The sequence below is a fragment of the Gorilla gorilla genome, chromosome 5 (assembly GCF_029281585.2).
Source record: "Gorilla gorilla gorilla isolate KB3781 chromosome 5, NHGRI_mGorGor1-v2.1_pri, whole genome shotgun sequence".
NCBI classification, from domain to species: Eukaryota; Metazoa; Chordata; class Mammalia; order Primates; family Hominidae; genus Gorilla; species Gorilla gorilla.
The window spans coordinates 80,812,903-80,835,213 of record NC_073229.2 but is presented as its reverse complement, the minus strand read 5'-3'; the positions used below and the strand labels follow the sequence as shown (position 1 = coordinate 80,835,213).

The window sequence follows — 22,311 nt, the reverse complement described above, 5'->3', positions numbered from 1 at the left end:
AGTTCATAAAATAAATTCCCCATCTCACTCATTTGTCAGAGGGAATATCTGCCAGTATTCTCTGCAATACAGGACCCTGTGCTTACCCGATTTCTACAGGGAGCTCTGGACTGCCTTCCTGATTCCAGCCTCTGTCAACCTTTTCTCTCCCTCCCTTTGCCAACATTAAAAAAGAAGTTAACAAATGGATGTAATTACCAAAGTGGTTTCAGGCTTCTCAACAACGTTTTTTTTTCCCATTCCAGCTGTAAAGATGTCCTCAGACTGAGCTTTCACATTCAGAACTGCTGTCACTCTCACTTTAATGGGCACTTAAATTTAATGTCAAGCTGATGCCTGTGGAAGACCTTGATTAAATTTGCAAAGAGTAGACTCTAACTGAAACAGAACTTTAGAATTGTCTCATTTCACCTTTCAAGCTTAAATCCCGGAAGTTTTCTTCTCTTCTTTGTAAAGAATTACAGAAGTTTGCTTGCAAAGACCCTGAGTATTAATAAGACAGCAAAATGTAACAAGCAAAACACCCTGCATGCTTTTAGAGAGAGAAGAATTCCCTTAGCTTATTAAAATTCTATGTGAATTAAAGATCTTTCCCATTGCTTTATTCCATTCCCAGCTCGTTCGAAATCTATAACTATTCACTTTTATGACTCTATAATATTATAAGCAATCCTAAAAAGTTTACTTAAAACCTTCCTAGTGTTCTTTTATGCACATGGCAATTAAGTTTTTTACTGTATGGACAGAGTGAAAAACATTATGGAAAAACAACTTGAAAGAAATATGACAGAATTTCTCCTAACAATGTCGTTGCTTCAACCAGCTACAAATTTCCAACCTAGTTTCTTTCTTTTGCTGTTTCTTCTTTTGTCTTCGATACAATCATACAGCCTCTCTTCCTTGAAGAGATAATAAAAGACTAACAGTTAAAAGATCTGGAAGACTCATATTCTTTTTCACTGGCTACGGTTTTGAAAAGAGGCTGTTGACTTTTGATTTTTTCTTTTGGGTTCTTTACATCACCCAGTTCAAACAGGTCTGCTCTCAAAGAAAACAAATCAAAATTGTGAAGACCTGTGAAGCATGAAAAATAATAAATTGCTTTTTCCAACTCCAAAAAGCACCAGAAAAGCATTAATTTTGATCTTCTTTTATAAACTTCTGTCCCCTATCCTCTAATCTATAGATTTCACAGAATGTTTATATATTCTTCTGTATAATACATGACAGGAGATCAAACCTTATTATGAATAAATTGAATTGAACCTGTAATACAACTAATATTTAAACTAGTGTTATTTTGGAGTTCAACTAGACACATATAAAACATTCAAGTAAGATGACACAAATTCCTGGGGCTGCCAGTATAAAATAAACAGTCCAGTAAGCTGCATCTACCATGCCGTTAATGACTCTGTCCTTTTAGCTGGTGGGAGCACAGGCTTCATAAAAGAAGGAGAACTTGAAGCAGTAGAAAAAGACAGCCTTGCAAAATGCTGCCAGATACAAAACATTCTATCAGAAAATTTCTCATTGAACTACAGTGGCGAGAATGCTTCTAATATTTCCCTTTTAACACAATGAAGACCTACATTTCTGTGCTCGGCTTTCTAAAGCTAACTTAATCTGTGGTTAAAACAGCTCCAGGTAGCACTTGTTCTTTTTTTTTTTTTTAAAGGACTTGTGGTTTTGCAGTCCATGAATAAAGTGGTAGGCAATCATCAGATTCCTGTTGAGAACGACAAATGATGAAGGGAGTAGCAGATGGTTTCAGAAGGCAGAGATTTATAGAGGTAATTTGTAGTGGAATAATAAATACTATTTTCTGAACTAGGTAATAATAATTCACCAAGACAAGTAAAAGTTTAGATAGTATCTCATTTAATTATATGTTGCCAAATATTCCAAGAAATCTTTGACTCAGAAGCCTAAAATGAAAACTCAATTAGTTGACATTTTTAGTTTCTGATGATCTGATCCTGTTTAATCCTTTTCATCGTGATGCAGTTTATCACATGATTAAAAATATGGTGCTGCTAACAGTCTAGTTTTCTGAATACAATGTGCTCTTTTCAATTTAATTAGTATCTGATTCAAAAGGATAAAAGTATCCCTCTTTACCAGGAAAAGAAGACAGAAATAGACTAATACTTTTCACATATTCCAAGGTAATAGATGAGGAAGAACTATGTTTCAAACAGGGTTTCCTGAGCACCCCAAATCCTATTGGTGAGTGAGTAGAGCCCCAGGAGGAAATCACTATTTAGACAAGGGTATCCACAATGGCACTGCTCCACAAGGCATACATGCCAGGGATCATCAACTTCACCTTACTCCCTTGACAAAAGCAGGCAGAGAGAACAGGGCATTGATCTCGTATGTCTGTAATCATCCACAACATTTATTAAATTCCATTGCTGGCACTGAAAGGAGGGGGTTACTATAAGTATCACTATTCATTGCTGAAGTTAATTAATTTACCAAATCTATTTGGTAATTCACAACAACTACAGAAGTAATAAGGTATGGAAGTTGGAGGGTAAAATAAACACTTTATTTTATATGTACAACCTTCTTGCTTGGTAATTGTCTATTCTTCATGAACCTGTCCCCAGAGTAATGGCAGCAGATAAGACGTGCCATTATTTTACATAATAAAATATCCCTATTATTCCTTAATAAAGATAACTGGCTATACTTTATTTTAATTCCCAAGTCACAGTTCACTCAGGAGAGTCTGGTGCCTGATGTAGAAAAACCACAAATAGGTCAACTCTTAAAAAAAGGTAAAGAAAAGTTTAAAATCTTCATTAGTGATCAGCAGTATGTTGGATACTTCAAATTACCACTTTAAAACTGAAGTAATGTCCAATCTGTTACGACATAAGACTTTCCCAATTATACGCAGACACTGTCATGTACACTTTGATATTTATTAACAAAAATGGTCCAGAAAAGGATTGAGTCAAAATTACAAAGTGATTAAGAGTTAAAACAGAAGTTGTTCTTTATTGTAGTTTCTGGGGGACTTTAACCAGTCCCCAAAGCTGTTTTTATCTCCTAAAATAGGACTTAAATGACATCACTCAAGTGACAGATTTTAATAGAAACTCTTCCTCTTTCCTTCTGTCAAAGTAAAATATAGTGAAAGTCTCTGTTGTTACCTCAAACCTGCTTTCCTAATAAGTGTGCATGCCTGTAGATGGATTGGGATGCAGTGAAGAGAGAAGTTAAACAAAAATGTTAAAAAAAGAAAGGCCAGGCACAGTGGCTCACAACTGTAATCCCAGCACTCTGGGAGGCTGAGGTGTGAGGATCGCTTGAGCCCAGGAGTCTGAGATCTGCCTGGGCAACATAGGGAGAGCCCCACCTCTACAAAAAAAATTTGAACAAAATTAGCTGGATATGGTGTGCACACCTGTGGTCCCAACTACTTGGGAGGCTGAGGTAGCAGGATCACTTGAGCTGGGAAGGTCGAGGCTGCAATCAGCTGTAATTGTGTCACTGCACTAAGCCTTGGTGACAGAGTGAAACCCTTTTTCAACAACAAAGGCAAAATATTAAAAAAAAAGGAAACAGGCTATTGAGGAAAAAGGGTTACAAAACTGCCTAAGAATCTTCACTAAAGTAATCTTCTAGTCCTTCCATATCCATTTCCAGAGGCCAGAGCAGATGATGCATCCTTGGTTTTCTGGACACTTGGTTTGGGTTGAGGAGTTTCTGGTTGGATAGGTTCCTTCTTTATGTCTTTACCACCATTTAGAATACATTGGCTCTCACAAAAGAACTGATTAGGATGATTCAAAGAAAAGCCACAGTCAACCACCTGTAAAGGAAGGAAATTTACATTGCATTAATACATGGCAAAGCTATAAATATATGAGTTTCAAAAGCTGTTTTAGTACTTGTTTAAAACTTAATACCTGAAACATGGATTCTAGCTGTATGCATTCTAACACTTAATCAGCTACTTACACCATTTCATTCAAAGAGAGCTTCAACCACTACCCAAACCTAAATGGCTCCCACATTTATATTTCTAGTCTGAGCCTGTGTGTTTGGCTCCAGTTCCCTATCTAGTTTCAGTCCCATATCCAACACCTACTCAACATCTAAGATGGCTCAAAGGCAGCTCAAACCCAACAGGAAACATATCCTTTCCCCTCTCCCCATCCTTTGCTCTCAGTGACTGGTATCACCATTCATCCTTGGGGCATGCTAGACACCTTTCTCTCACCTCCCCAGCCCCCAACTCCCACCTGCCACCTCCCATCTACACCAAGCCCTCAATTCTGGCAATACCCAAAACATTACCAATTCTGGTTGACAATTACATCAGAACAAAAAATTAGAAAACTATAAAAATATGTTTGGAATACAAACCTGTGTGTGTGTGTGTGTGTGCGTGTGTGTGTGTGAATGACATTGTATGTTAGCGAGGCACAGGTTAGGGACCTGTGTGATTCATTATTGTATCCCCAGTTCCAAGCAAAAGGCCTGCCACATTGTAGGCCAATAAATATTTGTGGGTTTTTAAGTGATCGTAAAATCATTTTTGATCACTTTGATACTGGTCCCTGATACCACTTGTGTTTTAGAGCTGACTTGTAAGTCTGGCATATGCACTCATTTAGTATGATATACACTGAAAAAGCAACCTAAGTCAATGTAATTGTTCATTCTAATCTTGGCCTTTCCTTGGTCTTTTTACAGAAAATCTCTTCTTGTAAATTTCACTGTGACTGAATACAAACATGCCTGGTTCATAACTTATGTTATTTTTTCTCAAATACTATCATTAAACTTTAATTTTGAGTATCACTTCAAATTATGCACTCTAGTAATCTCTCCTTACATTCAGTTTCACTTTCCACAGTCTCAAATCCCTGCCTTCTCACCTTCTGCAGTTGGAGTTGAGAACAAAAATATCATTTTGCTTGAGTGAGTGACTGTTGGTTTCTTGGGTGGTATTTTCATTTATCAAGTTTTTGGAAACTGAGAAGTGATTCCATTTCTTTTGTTCATCTGTCTTGTATTAACTAATCCTTTTACGTCTCACCCTTCGTACTGAAGTGACTTGCACGCTGTAGGTATCTAATAAATATTTGGTGAAGTGAACCCAGAAATAGTGTATACCAGTGATAATTTTGCATATTTAATTAAAGCCTTACTATATAAAAGACTGTGTTATAAACTATTCGCTATTCAGCATAGAGGAATACATTTGACTAACTCAAATTTCCAAACCAGTAAGTCATATACTTAAAAACCTCTACCAAGAATGGAGAACTGATGAGGGTCACAGACAAAGGCCTATTACACTCCACAGTAGAGAGAAATTTTGGCTGAGGAGATCAAGGAAGGCTTTGTAAGAGGAGTGCTATTTGAGTTGCGTCTGGAAAGATGGAGAAAGTGAAAAGCTGGGATGATGAGGGGAAAGGCAATATTTGCAGCAGGAACACATGAGGAAGGTAAAGAGGGAATGTCCTGGGAAAGCAAATATTAAATAGTTCACATAGCCTACTATGAAAGGCACATACAAGGAAACAATAAGGAATGAGGTTGGAAAGACAGGCAGGGGCCAGCCTGAGAGAGCCTTGAAAATCAGGGTAAGTGGTCAAGACCTAATTCTCTAGGCAACACAGAGTCACCAAAAACCCTTAAAAAGAGACGTGGTGTGATTAAAGCTATGTATAGTATTTTAGTAGATTAAAATGAATTGGCCAGGGAAAAAGGGGTTGCTGCCATGGTCTAGAATGAACCCTACTGGTGGACGGACCAGCAGACAGAAACATGAGCCTTTTCTGGTAATACTTATTTAAGCACCCTAGGAATCTCTGATTCTCTTTTGCTAGTTGTTAATACATGTTAGGCTAATTTTATAGTAATTCCAGTGTGTAACAGATGGATAGTATACAGACTGATTTTAAGAGTTATAGATCATTAAGAACAAATTTTTATCTTTGCTTTATTTTTTTAACTTAGCTGCTTGATTTCAAAATGTTTCTGAAATGTTTTATAATTTTTGTTAACAATGGAATCATTTATGAACTTTTTTATTACATTCAATTTTCACCCAATTCATTAAAAACTGGGAAATCCAATATAAATTTTGCATTTTGCAATGTGTTTCACAAAAAGTATGTTTATTGTCTAATACATTTTAATCAGAAGGCTTTATAGTTTGTGAAATAGTTTGTAAACAGAAAATTAGAGATTAGAAAGACCTTGGGGAATCCATTAAATTCAATCTCCTCCATGTATAGAGGCCTAAGGAGAATAGACAGTTTATTCAAGGTCATAGAATTAGTAACTGGTTTTGTCTGAATTAAAATTCAGGCCTTCTGACTAGATCATTAGTTGCTCTGAAATCTGTTTTAAGAGATTGTATGCAAAATCATACTGATAATGATATCTCCATTATAAATTTTATTTCTAGAGAGATAAACTTGGCTACAAAGATTATAAAAACATAGTTGCATTATTTCATGCAAAAATAACCTAGTATCTTATGCTATAATAATATCTTGGCATTTTCTATACCTCGCTTCAAGTTGTCAGTTATCAATACATTTATTAGACTTCAATGTGCACAAAATAGGGTAATCTTTTTAAAGTCTGAGTTTCTCCATCTATGAAATGGAGATAACAGTGTTAGGTCATAGGGTTGCTACGGGAAAAGTAAATAAAAATGAATGTAAAAAAAAGAGTTGTTCTATGAAATCTAAATAAAATGTTTTTAAAGAGTCAAGAAAAGCAAGTCACTTAAAAAAAAGTTGGGAGTCACAGAAGGAGAGGGAGGAAGATCCTATTGCTTTGCATATATCAAGTTCCTTTTCTACTTTAAGGAATCCAAACTGGAAATTGCTGATGCTGTATTATGGGTATAGTTTATAAAAGAAAGATAAAATCAAATTCCAAACACTAAACGATACTCAAAAGACCCTGCCCTAACTAATAAATGGCATTTAAATGTCTTAACTTTAAGATATAATATTTAAGGTATGTGCATATTGTTAATGAATCCTCATTTTAATTAATATTTTTAAAATTATACTTAAAGTTCTGGAGTCCATGTGCAGAACATGCAGGTTACATAGGTATACACATGCCATGGTGGTTTGCTGCACCCACCAACCTGTTATCTACATTAGGGACTTCTACTAATGCCATCCCTCCCCTAGCACCCCCCCAACAAACAGGCCCTGGTGTGTGATATTTCCCTCCCTGTGTCCATGTGTTCTCATTGTTCAACTCCCACTTATGAGTGAGAACATGCAGTGTTTGGTTTCTGTTCTTGTGTTAGTTTGCTGAGAATGATGGTTTCCAGCCTCATCCATGTCCCTGCAAAGGACATGAACTCATCCTTTTTAATGGCTGCATAGTATTCCATGGTGTATATGTGCCACATATTCTTTACCCAGTCTATCATTGGTGGGCATTTGGGTTGGTTCCCAGTCTTTGCTATTGTGAACAATGCCACAATAAACATACGTGTGCATGTGTCTTTACAGTAGCATGATTTATAATCCTTTGGGTACAACCCAGTAATGGGATTGCTGGGTCAAATGATATTTCTGGTTCTAGATCCTTGAGGAATCGCCACACTGTCTTCCACAATGGTTGAACTAATTTACACTCCCACCAACAGTGTAAAAGCATTCCTATTTCTCCACATCCTCTCCAGCATTTGTTGTTTCCTGACTTTTTAAGGATTGTCATTCTAATTGTCATGAGATGATATCTCATTGCAGTTTTGATTTGCATTTCTCTGATGACCAGTGATGATGAGCATTTTTTCATATGTTTGTTGGCCACATAAATGTCTTCTTTTGTGAAGTGTCTGTTCATATCCTTTGCCCACTTTTTGATGGGATTGTTTGTTTCTTGTAACTTTGTTTAAGTTCTTTGTAGATTCTGGATATTAGCCCTTTGTCAGATGGATAGATTGCAAAAATTTTCTCCCATTCTGTAGGTTGCCTGTTCACTCTGATAGTTTCTTTTGCTGTGCAAAAGCTCTTTAGTTTAATTAGATCTCATTTATCAATTTTGGCTTTTGTTGCCATTGCTTTTGGTGTTTTAGTCATGAAGTCTTTGCCCATGCCTATGTCCTGATTGGTTTTGCCTAGGTTTTCTTCTAGTGTTTTTATGGTTTTAGGTCTTATGTTTAAGTCTTTAATCCAACTTGAGTTAATTTTTGTATAAGGTGTAAGGAAGGGGTCCAGTTTCAGTTTTCTGCATATGGCTAGCCAGTTTCTTCAAAACTATTCATTAAATAGAGAATTATTTCCCCATTGATTGTTTTTGTCAGGTTTGTCAACAATCAGAAGGTTGTAGATCTGTGGCATTATTTCTGAGGCCTCTGTTCTGTTCCATTGGTCTATATATCTGTTTTGGTACCAATACCATGCTGTTGTGGTTACTGTAGCCTTGTAGTATAGTTTGAAGTCAGGTGGCGTGATGCCTCTAACGTTGTTTTTTGTTTGTTTGTTTTTGTTTTTGTTTTTGTTTTTTTTTTTTGCTTAGGATTGTCTTGGCTATGTGGGCTCTTTTTTGGTTCCATATGAAATTTAAAGTAGTTTTTTCTAATTCTGTGTAGAAAGTCAATGGTAGCTTGATGGGGATAGCATTGAATCTGTAAATTACTTTGTGCATTATGGCCATTTTCATGATATTGATTCTTCCTATCCATGATCATGGAATGTTTTCCCATTTGTTTGTGTCCTCTCTTATTTTCTTGAGCAGTGGTTTGTAGTTCTCCTTCAAGAGGTCCTTCACATCCCTTGGAAGTTGTATTGCTAGGTATTTTATTCTCTCTGTAGCAGTTGTGAATGGAAGTTCACTCATGATTTGGGTCTCTGTCTATTAGTGGTGTATAGGAATGCTTGTGATTTTGCACAGAGATTTTGTATCCTGAGACTTTGCTGAAGTTGCTGATCAGCTTGTGAAGTTTTTGGGCTGAGATAATGGGGTTTTCTAAATGTAAAATCATGTCATCTGCAAACAGAGACAATTTGACTCCCTCTCTTCCTATTTGAATACCCTGTATTTCTTTCTCTTGCCTGATTGCCCTGGCTGGAACTTCCAACATTGTGTTGAATAGGAGTGGTGAGAGAGGGCATCCTTGTCTTGTGCCAGTTTTCAAAGGGAATGCTTCCAGTTTTTGCCCATTCAGTATGATATTGACTGTGGATTTGTCAAAAAATAGCTCTTACTATTTTGAGATATGTGCCATCAATACCTAGTTTATTGAGAGTTTTTAGCATGAAGGGATGTTGAATTTTGTTGAAGGCTTTTTCTGCATCTATTGAGATAATCATGTGGTTTTTGTCATTGGTTCTGCTTATGCACTGGATTATGTTTATTGATTTGCGTATGTTGAACCAGCCTTGCATCCCAGGGATGAAGCTGACTTGATCATGTTAGATAAGCTTTTTGATGTGTTGCTGGATTGAGTTTGCCAGTATTTTATTGAGGATTTTTTGCATTGATGTTCACCAGGGATATTGGCCAGAAATTTTCTGTTTTTGTTGTGTCTCTGCCAGGTTTCAGAATCAGGATGATGCTGGCCTCATAAAATGAGTTAGAGAGGACTCCCTCTTCTTCTGTTGTTTAGAATAGTTTCAGAAAGAATGGTACCAGCTCTGCTTTGTACCTCCGGTGGAATTTGTCTGTGAATCTGTATGGTTCTGGGCTTTTTTTTTGGTTGATAGGTTATTACTGCCTCAATTTCAGAACTTGTTATTAGTCTATTCAGGGATTTGACTTCTTCCTGGTTTAGTCTTGGGAGGGTGTATGTGTCCAGAAATGTATCCATTTCTTCTAAACTTTCTAGTTTATTTGTGTAGAGGTGTTTACAGTATTCTCTGATGGTAGTCTGTATTTCTGTGGGATCAGTGGTGATATCCCCTTTATCATTTTTTATTGCATCTATTTCATTCATCTCTCTTTTCTTCTTTTTTAGTCTGGCTAGCAGTCTACTTTTTTGCTCTTTTCAAAAAACCAGCTTCTGGATTCATTGATTTTTTGAAGGGTTTTTTGTGTCTCTATCTCCTTCAGTTCTGCTCAGATCTTAGTTATTTCTTGCCATCTGCTAGCTTTTGAATTTGTGTGCTCTTGCTTCTCTAGTTCTTTTAATTGTGATGCTAGGGTGTCGACTTTAGATCTTTCTTGCTTTCTCTTGTGGGCATTTAGGGCTATAAATTTCCCTCTAAACACTGCTTTAGCTATGTCCCAGAGATTCTGGTACGTTGTGTCTTTGTTCTTAATGGTTTCAAGAACTTATTTATTTCTGCCTTAATTTTATTATTTACCCCATAGTAATTCAGGAGCAGACTGTTTGGTTTCCATGTAGTTGTGTGGTTTTGAGTGAGTTTCTTAATCTTGAGTTCTAATTTGATTGCACTGTGGTCTGAGAGACTGTTTGTTAAGATTTCCATTCTTTTACATATGTTGAGGAGTGTTTTACTTCTAATTATGTGGTCAATTTTAGAATAAGTGCAATGTGGTGCTGAGAAGAATGTATATTCTGTTGATTTGGGGTGGAGAGTTCTGTAGATGTCTGTTAGGTCCACTTGGTCCAGAGCTGAGCTGAAGTCCAGAATATCCTTGTCAATCTTCTGTCTCGTTGATCTAATATTGACAGTGGGGTGTTAAAGTCTCCCACTATTATTGTGCAGGAGTCTACGTCTCTTTGTACATCTCTAAGAACTCACTTTATGAATCTGGGAACTCCTGTATTGGGTGTGTATATATTTAGGATAGTTAGCTCTTCTTTTTGCATTGATCTCTTTACCATTGTGTAATGCCCTTCTCTCTTTTGATCTTTGCTGGTTTTAAGTCTGTTTTATCAGAGACTAGGATTGCAATCCCTGCTTTTTTTTTTTCTTGCTTTCTGTTTGCTTGGTAAATATTCCTCCATCCCTTTATTTTGAGCCTATGTGTGTCTTTGCCTGTGAGATGGTCTCCTGAATACAGCACACCGATGTGTCTTGACTCTTCATCCAATTTGCCAGTCTGTGTCTTTTAACTGGGGCATTTAGCCTCTTTACATTTCAAGTTAATATTGTTATGTGTGAATCTGACCCTGTCCTTATGATGCTAGCTGGTTATTTTGCCTGTTAGTTGATGCAATTTCTTTATAGTGTCGATAGTCTTTAGAATTTGATATGTTATTGCAGTTGCTGGTACCAGTTGTTCCTTTCCATGTTTAGTGCCTCCATTAGGAGCTCTTGTAAGGCAGGCCTAGTGGTGACAAAATCTCTCAGCATTTGCTTGTCTGTAAAGGATTTTATTTCTCCTTCACCTATGAAGGTTAGTTTGGCTGCATATGAAATTCTGGGATGAAAATTCTTTTCTTTAAGAATGTTGTATATTGGCTCCCACTCTATTCTGGCTTGTAGGGTTTCTGCAGAGAGATCTGCTGTTAGTCTGATGGGTTTCCCTTTGTGGGTAACCTGACCTTTCTCTCTGGCTGCCCTTAACATTTTTTCCTTCATTTCAACCTTGGCGCATCTGACAATTATGTGTCTTGGGGTTGTTCTTCTCGAGGAGTATCTTTGTGGTGTTCTCTGCATTTCCTGAATTTGAAGGCTGGCCTGTCTTGCTAGGTTGGGGAAGTTCTCCTGGATTATATCCTGAAGTGTTTTCCAACTTGGTTCCATTCTCCTGGTCACTTTCAGGTACACCAATCAAACATAGATTTGGTCTTTTCACATAATCCCATATTTCTTGGAGGCTTTGTTCATTCCTTTTCATTCTTTTTTCTCTAATCTTGTCTTCTTGCTTTATTTCATTAAGTTAATCTTCAATCTCTGATATCTGTTCTTCCGCTTGATCAATTCAGCTACGGATACTTGTGTATGCTTCATGAAGTTCTCTTGCTGTGTTATTCAGTTCCATCAGGTCATTTATGTTCTCTAAACTGGTTATTGTAGTTAGCATTTCCTCTAACTTTTTTTCAGTGGTTCTTAGCTTCCTTGCATTGGGTTAGAACATGCTCCTTTAGCTCGGAGGAAGTTGTTATTACCCACCTTCTCAAGCCTACTTCTGGCAATTTGTCAAGCTCATTCTCCATCCAGTTTTATTCCCTTGCTGGTGAGGAGTTGTGATCCTTTGGAGGAGAAGAGGTATTCTGGTTTTGGAATTTTCAGCCTTTTTGCGCTGGTTTCTCCCAGTCTTTGTGGATTTGTCTACCTTTGGTCTTTGATGTTGGTGAACTTTGCATGGGGATTCTGAGTGGATGTCCTTTTTATTGATGTTGAAGGTATTCCTTTCTGTTTGTTAATTTTCCTTCTGACAGTTAGACCCCTCTGCTGCAGGTCTGCTGGAGTTTGTTGGAGGTCCGCTCCAGACCATGTTTGCCTGTGTATCACCAGTGGAGGCTGCAGAACAGCAAAGACTGTGCCCTGTTCCTTCCTCTGGAAGCTTCTTCCCAGAGGGGCACCCACCAGATGCCAGCCAGAGCTCTCCTGTATGAGGTGTCTGTCGGCCCCTGCTGGAAGGTGTCTCCCAGTCAGGAGACATGGTGGTCAGGGACCCACTTGAGGAGGCAGTCCCTTAACAGAGCTCGAATGCTATGCTGGGAGATCTGCTGGTCTCTTTAGAGCTGGCAGGCAGGAACGTTTAAGTCTGCAGAAGCTGCACCCACAGCTGCCCCTTCCCCCATGTGCTCCATCCCAGGGAGATGGGGATTTTATCTATAAGCCCCTGACTGGGGCTGCTGCCTTTTTTTCAGAGATAATCTTTTTTTTATTAACCACTACAACAGGGCCAAGGGCCTTGAAGTGAGGATTTGTGCCATGGCTCTGTGATGCTGTTTCTCCTTTTTCTTGATCTGCAATTGTCCTTAACTCATTTTGTGATGTTCTTTGTGATCTACTAAGTTGCTTGATAGCAAAATGAAATTATGAAGTTTCCTTTTTATAGAATTCTATTTTCTTCTAGGATGAGTTCTTTGTGTTCTGTTTCTTTCACTTTCATTTTTAAAGGAAGTGTACATGGCTGTTTCCTTTTGTCTTGTTTAGGAAAATAAACTTAGGGGTTTTTTTTTTTGTATGTAAGGGGAAGGGGAAGAGCATAAACTAAACAGAATGGAAATCTTCACTTTCAAATTAAATTAGGAAAAGGAATAGAGAAATACAGGTATCCACATCTAAATCCTCCATTTCACTTATTTCTTCTCAAGTCAGCAGCTATTTCCTTTACTCTGTTTGGAAATATTAAGTGAGCATTTTCATGACTTTGTCTACTGTGACTCTTTTGTTTCTTTCCTTGCCTGTTTTCTTTTTTGGTTACTATTGGTGATGTTTTTCTTTGTGGTTGATGATTTAAAAAATTATGTTTTGTGCATTATTTTATGTATTGAGATGGGAAAATTCTGTGAAGCATTTGCATTCTACCACACTAGCTTGGTCCTAGTGTTTCAGGTCCAAAGTCCTGTAAAGGATCTGAAACAAATTTAGGAGTCTAGAGGAAGGTGGGTGGAGTGGAGGCCTTTAGAGGATACATTATAAATTTTAGATTTCATCTTAAGAGAAATAGGAAGCCTTTGAAGGCTTTAAAAAGCAGGTTCCTGAAATGATCAGATTCCTCTATTTTAAAGGTCACTCCAGCAGCTGTGTAGAGGAGAAAGAATTGGAATGGGGCAGGTGTAAATGCTGGGAAACGAGTTAGGAAGCTATTGCAGTGATCCAAGTGAGATGATGGTGGCTTCTAGTCCAGCATTCTAACTGATATCCATAATGATGACCCTGAGTTATTATAAAAGGGCTTAATTGTATCACATATATCCTGTTTAAGATTGCAGGAAAATGTGTGATAGGTTTTAATAAGATTTCTCTAGAGATTTATATGGTGGGGAAAAATTATGCTCAGCCATTTGGAAAATAGTACCCACAGTTACTCAGTGTCCAAAGAGGTCTACCTCTGAAAACATTATTTTCTATTAAAATTCTGTGGTTAATCTACACATGACCTAGTGTTTTCATTTATGCATGGAACATGCAGAGAGTAAAGAATATACTATTAGTATAAAATTATTTTAAACATTGACCCTAAAAATACAGAGGAAAACAGGTTTCAAGCAGCCCAGCTTTTAACATCTACTAAATGAATCTCTCTCAAACATTTGTTGGAATCAGCACATTCTGCACACAGTGACCTTCACACAAACATGGGTCTCATATTTCTGCCACTGCAAATGTAGAGTTTGAAGGAATGAAAGCAATATTGTTTTACCTATGGGATATTTGGGTTTTAATCAAGAGGTTTTGCAATGACAGCTTGTAATGAGGCAGCTGGTATTACCAAAAAAGCCATATAGAACTATCATAGTGCTGCTGCAAATGGTATCAATTAACTGGTTTATTTTCAAAACTTCCATTTAAGTAAGTTTGATCACAGAGGCCTTGGGAAAATAAACATAGGATTTTATTTGGGGGAGGGGTAGGATGGCAGAAACCTAACAATAAAAATAGATTCTATTTTTAAATTAAATTAGAAAAAATATAAATGAAGGAGGATATTCACATCTAAAAGTCCACAGTGAGAGATCTAGTGAATACAAACAGCCTTTTTGTTTTGTTGATTTAAGTGTGGTTTAAGTTAGACTATTTTTATATATGAGGGGATTTAGATATATGTCTTTCCAAAATCTTCATTAATCTAAAACAAGTTTTAAAAATTGGCAATAGTGGCAATACTTGAGGGAATAATCAATAGGAGAGATATTACAAAAGCAGGTTTGAGAAATAAAAACCACTCCTTACTTTTTTATGATTATGCCACAAACTCAATGTTTAAATCTAATTTTCGTATCTTATTTTTATAAAAAGAGGTTGGATAACAGACCTCACTTGTAAAAATTCTGAGGCCTCTTAATTAAAAGCATCCACAAATGATTAAAAGAACAATAGGAAATTAAAACTCTCAAGCGGAGCAACCAAATTAAAGAATGCAGTCTCTGAGAGAGTGACTCATATAAACCTGGTGTTGCCAAACATGGCTTATCTGGCGAGATTCCTAGTGTGATAAAACTAATGAGATTTTGTTGTTGCTATTTTCTTGATGTTTACTCCTTGAGTTTTGTTTTAAAAAAAGCTTTTAAATAAGAATAATACTTTCAAAAGTTAGGTATAGAAGAATGAGGACAGGACCCACAATAGACTGGGGCTGTAGCTCCAGATCTTCCATTAATCAATTACAGCATGTAAGGCAAGTTAGAGTCCCTACCTGTTTACCATGCTATGAAGATAAACAGGAAAATGCCAATTACCTCTGCTGTCATTATCACAAATTTAGTACCAAATATCATAGGACAGTACAGTCATAGTTATGCTCACAAGCTTTAGATGAGTTAGACAGCTTCAATTTAAATCTAAGTTCTATCTCCTATAAGTAGTGTGACCCCACACAGATTGTTTAACTTCTCTAAGTTTTATTCATAGACAGGGAAATATACATATAGCATCTTGCTGTCATGTCAATCAAAAGAGCTAATGCGTTCAAAAATTTTAGTGCTGTGCCTGGTATACATTAAGGCAGGGGTTCCCAACCCAGTCCGCGGCCTGTTAGGAATTGGGCCTCACAGCAGGAGGTGAGCAGTGGGTGAGTGAGTGGAGCTTCATCTGTATTTACAGCCACTCCCCATCACTTGCATCACTGCCTGAGTTCCACCTCCTGTCAGATCAGCAGTGGCCTTAGATTCTCATGGGGGTGTGAACCCTATTGTGAACCCCGCATGCAAGGGATCTAGGTTGCGTGCTTCTCATGATTATCTAATGTGCCCTCCCACCAGCCCCTGTTTAACCATGGAAAAACTGTCTTCCATGAAACTGGTCCCTGGTGCCAAAAAGGTTGGGGACCGCTGCATTAAGGGTTCCATAGATATTGACTGGTATTACCATTATTATTTTAATTATTATTGGTAATATTATAAAATATCTTTTTCCTATGAGATATTTTATCAAGTAAGAAATTCTGCAATTATATAACCATAATAGAAAAACTACTTTGTAACAACCAAATAAAAAACATAAAAATAATTGTAAAACTTTAGCATGGTAGCTGATGATGATTTCAACAAATGCAACTTCCTTTTTGGGAGGGCATGGATCTTTAATAAGTAACATGGACTCTGGAAAAATACACATATGTACTTAGAGACAAAATGTTTCAAGAAGTACAAGGATCTCCAAAGTCCGTTCTTGGATGTCTTTCCCAGGTTAGAAATCCAGGCTCAGGATCAGTGGATGCAAACTAGGGGCCAGAGGACTGAATTGGACTTGGAGATGTGTTTTGTTGGCCCGCAAAGGGCCTCACAATTTGTCAATGTGAATGCCTCTAATAGGGCAAACATGTTTAGTGCACCATAATTCTGCCATACTCTATGGTACTAATCTCAGGCAGCTTCACTTTTTTGGGCTATATGCCCAATCTCTGTAGGCCTCTGAGTTTGTGACATTGGCTTTACACACTTCAAAATCTATTCTGTGCCAGACCGGGTCATCCCACTCTTACTCTAATAATCAAGCAGGCTTTTTTGTACTAAGGAAGCTGGCAAGATAAAAACCAAACACATTTCCCTGACTCGTGTATAGTTAGGGGTTCACATGCAATCTAGGTTTTGCCATGCAGATAAGTATGAGACTTGGGAAGTGGATTACAGTAACATCAGGTGGCAGCCACAAGTACAAGGATCAGATTTTCTGCATGGAAGATGGCAAAAGCCTTGGTTCTTCTAGGCAGCTGTGGCAAAGATTCCAGATCTAGTCTAGAGGTTGGCAAATCAAGGCCCGTGGGTCAAACTGGGTCTACTACCTAATTTTATCAATAGAGTTCTATTGGATCAACAGTCATACCTGTTCATTTGCATATTTTCTACAGCTGCTTTTGCACTACAACAGTAGAGTTGAGTAGCTGTGACGCAGACCATATGGACCATGAAGCCTACAATTTTTACACTCTGGCTCTTTACAGAAAAACTTTATTGACCCTTGGTCTCATCCCTAGATATGGAGTGGTGGGTGACAGCTGTAGTAAAGATTTTCTCATGATGTAGCTTCTCCTAGTTACAAAATATTCCTGGTTCTGCAGCATCCAAGCTTAGTTGTCTGGTCATTCAATAAATGCTGTAAGTTACTTAATACCATGCAATCCCCTTTTCTGCTGAAAATAGCTAGAGTGGTTTCCATTGCTGCAACTAAAAACCCTGAATGTGATACAGTAACAAAAGACAAATAATTAGGATATAAAGTTAAAAAAAATACTTACATTGTGTATCATCTCAAAGTATTTTTGACAGGCTACCTGGTAATATGTCCCCTTTACTAAATCCAAAATCTAAAATGAATGAGGAAAAAGACAAATAAAAATTAGAAATTAAGTTTTCTTCTAAACCACTGTAGCTCACAGTTCGTTGGCCTTTTCATAATCTTCATTCCAGACAGGAAATGCAATAAATCACGTAGCATGTTGTACTTCTGCAGCCTGGACACTGTGATAATTCTGACATTATACAGTAGTGGTTTAGGTCAGCATTAAACCACAGATGACAAGAGATAGTGATCTTTCTGACCTACCAACTGTATATTTTAGTAACTTTACCTCAACAGCAAGATGAAAATGGATCCTGGTATGATGACTTTGACAGTTATTGTCAGAACATCATATTGCAACATCTCTCCGAAAACTGTAGATAGAAATCTAGTAATCTAATGGTTGGTGCATGAAGCAATCAAGTATACTATTTAGATATTTATTTTCCACATTAATGGTTTATACAGATACAGCATAAAATACTGCTGTGTGCCCATCAGGAAAATTTAATGTAAACCCTTTTGGACAAGTATCTGTGAAGAGGGAATGCTTTTACCTTCAGTCAGATTTGTCCTTTTTGAAATGAAGTTATTTCTAGCAAAGCTAAGCAGAATATGAGAGTGAATAGCCTATTCTGAACACCTATTAGGAACATCATCTTATCTTTTGTAAATACAATTTGCTTTGCAATTCTACTTCATGTAATCTCTTCAGAGTGGTGCAAACTCCCATCCTTATCAGCAGACTGCAATGCCAGTTGAAATTTGCAAAGTTTCATTGCCTCCCCCAAGCCCTCAAATAAATAAAACATATATTTGGCCTATTTATCAAATGCAGTAAAATGCTGGAATTAAGAGATAACCTCAAATGAATGGAAACATAATTCTGGAGAAATGTTAATTTCTATTCCTTTTTTATGTTTTAAAAGGCTGATCTTCCTGTCACAAAAATAAATGAACATGGGGTCTCAAATTTGTGCTATCCTCATTATTGAATATAGCTTAATGTCATTTGACAGATACACACAAAAAAATTACAGTTACAGAACAGGCATTATACAATACTGACAAGAATGTGCTTCAAAAATTGCTTTTCTGATTGTCTTATAGATTACATTTCTGAATTTCGTGTCACCTATTATTAAATCATATATGAAAGACCTGTATAAATGCCAGCCAACCACAGAGGCCAGGTTTCTGCCAGTCTGCCTATCTGGCCTGTCTACTTTTCTTGAATTATTAGAGCAAAATATGAAAAATCAACTTAAAATGAGACTTTTTTCATTTTTAAATTTATTCTGCAAGTTTTCCAAGTAATGCTAACACTGAGTTCATGTTGTCTGATGCTCTTCACACAGATTTTCAAATTGTGATGAGATAAACTTGCAAATAATTACTGACAAACATCTATAATAATATATTAATATCTGAATTAGAATTTTGGAGAAGTGAAGACTTCAAACATAAATTTAAGCTTTAGATGATCCCATAAATTACCTGAAGAAGAAATGGATTCACAGAAATAAAAAAGCTCAACCATATAAAAAGTAAATATGTAACATGATACACATACATACATGCAATCTAGTATGTATATGTTTGGGAAACATGCTATGAAGAAATAATAAATCATATTAATAAAAAATTTAGTTGGGTAATCCACACGTGTAAAAATCTTACTAAAGAAAACTGACATAAAAGCCACAGAATGTGAGAAAAACAGATGTATTGCAAATTTTAGGTTCAATTTTTAGGGTCCATAAAAAAATTAAATTTAAATTAATCACACTACAATCTTCCCCTGACCTGACCCCACTCGCAGAGAGGGCTCTTCCTTAACAAAAATAATTTACTTTTATTTTTGTTTTATTTTATTAGGATGAATTTTTATTTAAAATCTGCTTGCAAATCTATAAACAAGTCATTCAACTATGATCAGGATAGCTTAAAGAACTTTAATCATGTCCCAGTATATTTGAGATAGATGAAGGTTTCTATAAGTAAAGGTGTGATGAGAATAAAAGGCAATAGAGGTTTTTGAGGTAAACAAGTATTATTGGTAGATACTTTTATCTTCACTTCAGAAATGAGGAAATATGTTAAAATTGGAGTATCTGTCTCCTGAGGGTGAGGGCCATTAACCGCAGAAAGAATTTTAAAAATCACATACAAATTAATATTCTTTCTTTTAAAGGAAGATAACTTACATGCTTTTAAAATTAAGGTAGAAAACATAAAACATTACTCCAAAAAATCCAACTAATGAATATATAGTTTCATTTCAGATTATGATCTATAATACAGAGATATAGGAAAAGAAAAGATGGCCCAAGGAATGAAGTTTGACTTTTTCTCTGAGTAAAATGGGGAGCTAATACAATATTCTATGTGCAGGACTAAAGTGAACTGACATTTACAGAGGGTTCATTTTTGCCTGCTGTGCTGGGAACAGATTGGAAAGGACAGAGGTAGAAACAGGGAGCTCATTACAGGAATTCAGGGAATAGATGGTAGATCCATGGACGAGGGTGGCAATATCAGTGGCGATGGTAAGTGGTCAGATTTGGAGACAGGAGCATTTCCCACTTAATGGCTATAAAATATTTCTAAAATCAGATATTCTGCATGAAAATACTCAAGAGGAACCTGTCCTCCAATGTCTTAAAATAATGCATGATCTACCACTCAACCCCTTCCCCTGCCAACTGATTTCCTAAATAACTAGTTCTAAAACTCGGGAAAATGCCAATATGAAAAACAAACCTATCATATAAAATAAATGTAGAATACCCCAAATATCACGTAGTAGCCACTAAACAATATGATTAACAAACAGATATTTTCTGTGTAGAAACAGGAGTATGATACCTCATGTCTCTTAGAGTTAGGACTTCTTAGATGCACACTTTGCTGACGTCAAAATCTTCCCAAGTGATTCTGATGTTCTAGAATTTGTATATGGACTGCAACCTGACACTTCTTCTGCACTTTGTTTTGTTAAATTTTTCCAATATGAACATCACCATTAAGCACTGTATTAAGATATTCTGCAGGTAACTCTATTTTGATGTTGATACTAATACAACTTGCTGAGGGGGTTGGATGACTCCAAGGCAGGAAATACAAACTAAAAATCAGGTGAAGGAAATGAAGCATTAAGGTATGACCAAGACACTACAATTCAGCTTATGATATAGGATCAAAATTACAAAGGTGGCGAACACCAAAATCCAAGAACAGATGCCTAAGGTACACTGCGTGAAACAGAATTTAGGGTCAAATTTCCACAAGATACTTATACACCATGGAGTACTATGCAGCCACAAAAAAAGAACAAAATCATGTCCTTTATGGCAACACAGATGCAGCTGAAGGCCATTATCCTAAGCAAATTAATGCAGAAAAAAAATCAAATACCTCATGTTCTCACTTAAAGTGGGAGCTAAACATTGGTTATACATGGTCACAAAAAAGACAACAATAAACACTGGGGATTCTAAAACTGGGGGGAAGGAGACAAAACTTGAAAAACTACCTATCAGGTACTATGTTCACTACTTGGGCAATGGGATCATTAGAAGCCCAAGCCTCAGCATCATGCAATATACCCATATAATAAACCTGCACATGTGCCCCCCTGAATCTAAAATAAAAATTTTAAAAAATGTATTAAGAAAAAACTGAAATACTCCACAAAGTAATGAAGATGTTGTTAGGCAAGAGTACTTTTTGCCTGTGTTTGTTTCTGCAGCATAGCTTCTGAAAGCCCAGACCTCCATCCTCACAAGCTGGTCTTGGCTCCTAAAAAGATAGCTTCCCAAGATGGCAGGCCAGGACTGCCCAGAGTGAGGGTCAGAAATAGAATAGGTCAGGAAAACACATACTACATAGAGGTGGAAACCCATCAAGAGGAAGAAATATAATGAAGAGACAAAAAACAAGAATAGGAAGAAAAATGTGGAAAGCCAGAGAAATGGGATAAGTAAATGGAGTCCATGGCTTGCTATTTATGTGGCTTGTAAGCATCAAAGTCTAACCCATAGCTCACAAAAGATGTTTCAATGAGCACTGACACTAACTCTCCAGTTTTCATGTTCCATTCTGAAAGAACCAGAGCACCTTATAAGGTCCTCTTGCATATTGCAATAATACCAAAGAACAGTTTTCCAAAGGTCAGAGGAAACCAAATCAAGGGTCCATTCTGATGCTGGGGCCAGAAGTTTCCTAAATCTGTTTTAGAAAAATATCAAACATTTTGAACAATCATATCAAAGACATTTAAAAACACAATTTTTATTGAAGAAAAAACTCATATAAAGATCTAAGAATATTATACAAATGGCAGTATGACTTAGTTTTTAATGCCAGTATTTCCAGATAAAGTACAAAATGTCAAGTGTAACAATCCACTTACTGTTCTAATCTAGTTCATCAGTAATCAAAAGGCTAAGAAAAAGTGAGTAGTGGACGGGCACGTTGGCTCACGCCTGTAATCCCAGCACTTTGGGAGTCCAAGGCAGGTGGATCATGAGGTCAGGAGTTCAAGACCAGCCTGGCCAACATGGGGAAACCCCATGTCTACTAAAAATGCAAAAATTAGCTGGGTGTGGTGGTGCGTGTCTATAATCCCAGCTACTCAGGAGGCTGAGGCAGGAGAATCGCTTGAACCCGGGATGTGGAGATTACAGTGAGCCAAGATTGCAACCCTACACTCCAGCCTGGGTGACAGAGCAAGACTCCATCTCAGAAAAAAACAAAAGAAAGAAAGAAAAAGTGAGTAGTAGTGACATCAAACTACAATATTTTGGTAATTCGTATTTTTAAACTCTATATATTTTTAAACTTTTTTTTTTTTTTTTTTTTTTTTTTTTTTTTTTTTTTTGGAGACAGAGTCTCACTCTGTCACCCAGGCTGGAGGGCAGTGGCACAATCTCAGCTCACTACAACCTCCACCTCCCGGGTTCAAGTGATTCTCCTGCCTCAGCTCTCAAGTAGC

At 36.9% G+C, this 22,311-nt stretch overlaps 1 long non-coding RNA gene across 1 annotated transcript; it reads right to left on the bottom strand.

Annotated features, from left to right (window-relative positions):
• Positions 1-3,658: 3,658 nt before the first annotated feature.
• On the bottom strand, positions 3,659-21,320 carry LOC134758670 (uncharacterized). The gene is made up of 3 exons (XR_010134105.1): positions 21,042-21,320; positions 17,272-17,340; positions 3,659-3,826 (listed from the first exon to the last, which is right to left on the bottom strand). It is a non-coding gene; the product is annotated as an uncharacterized lncRNA (long non-coding RNA).
• Positions 21,321-22,311: the final 991 nt, after the last annotated feature.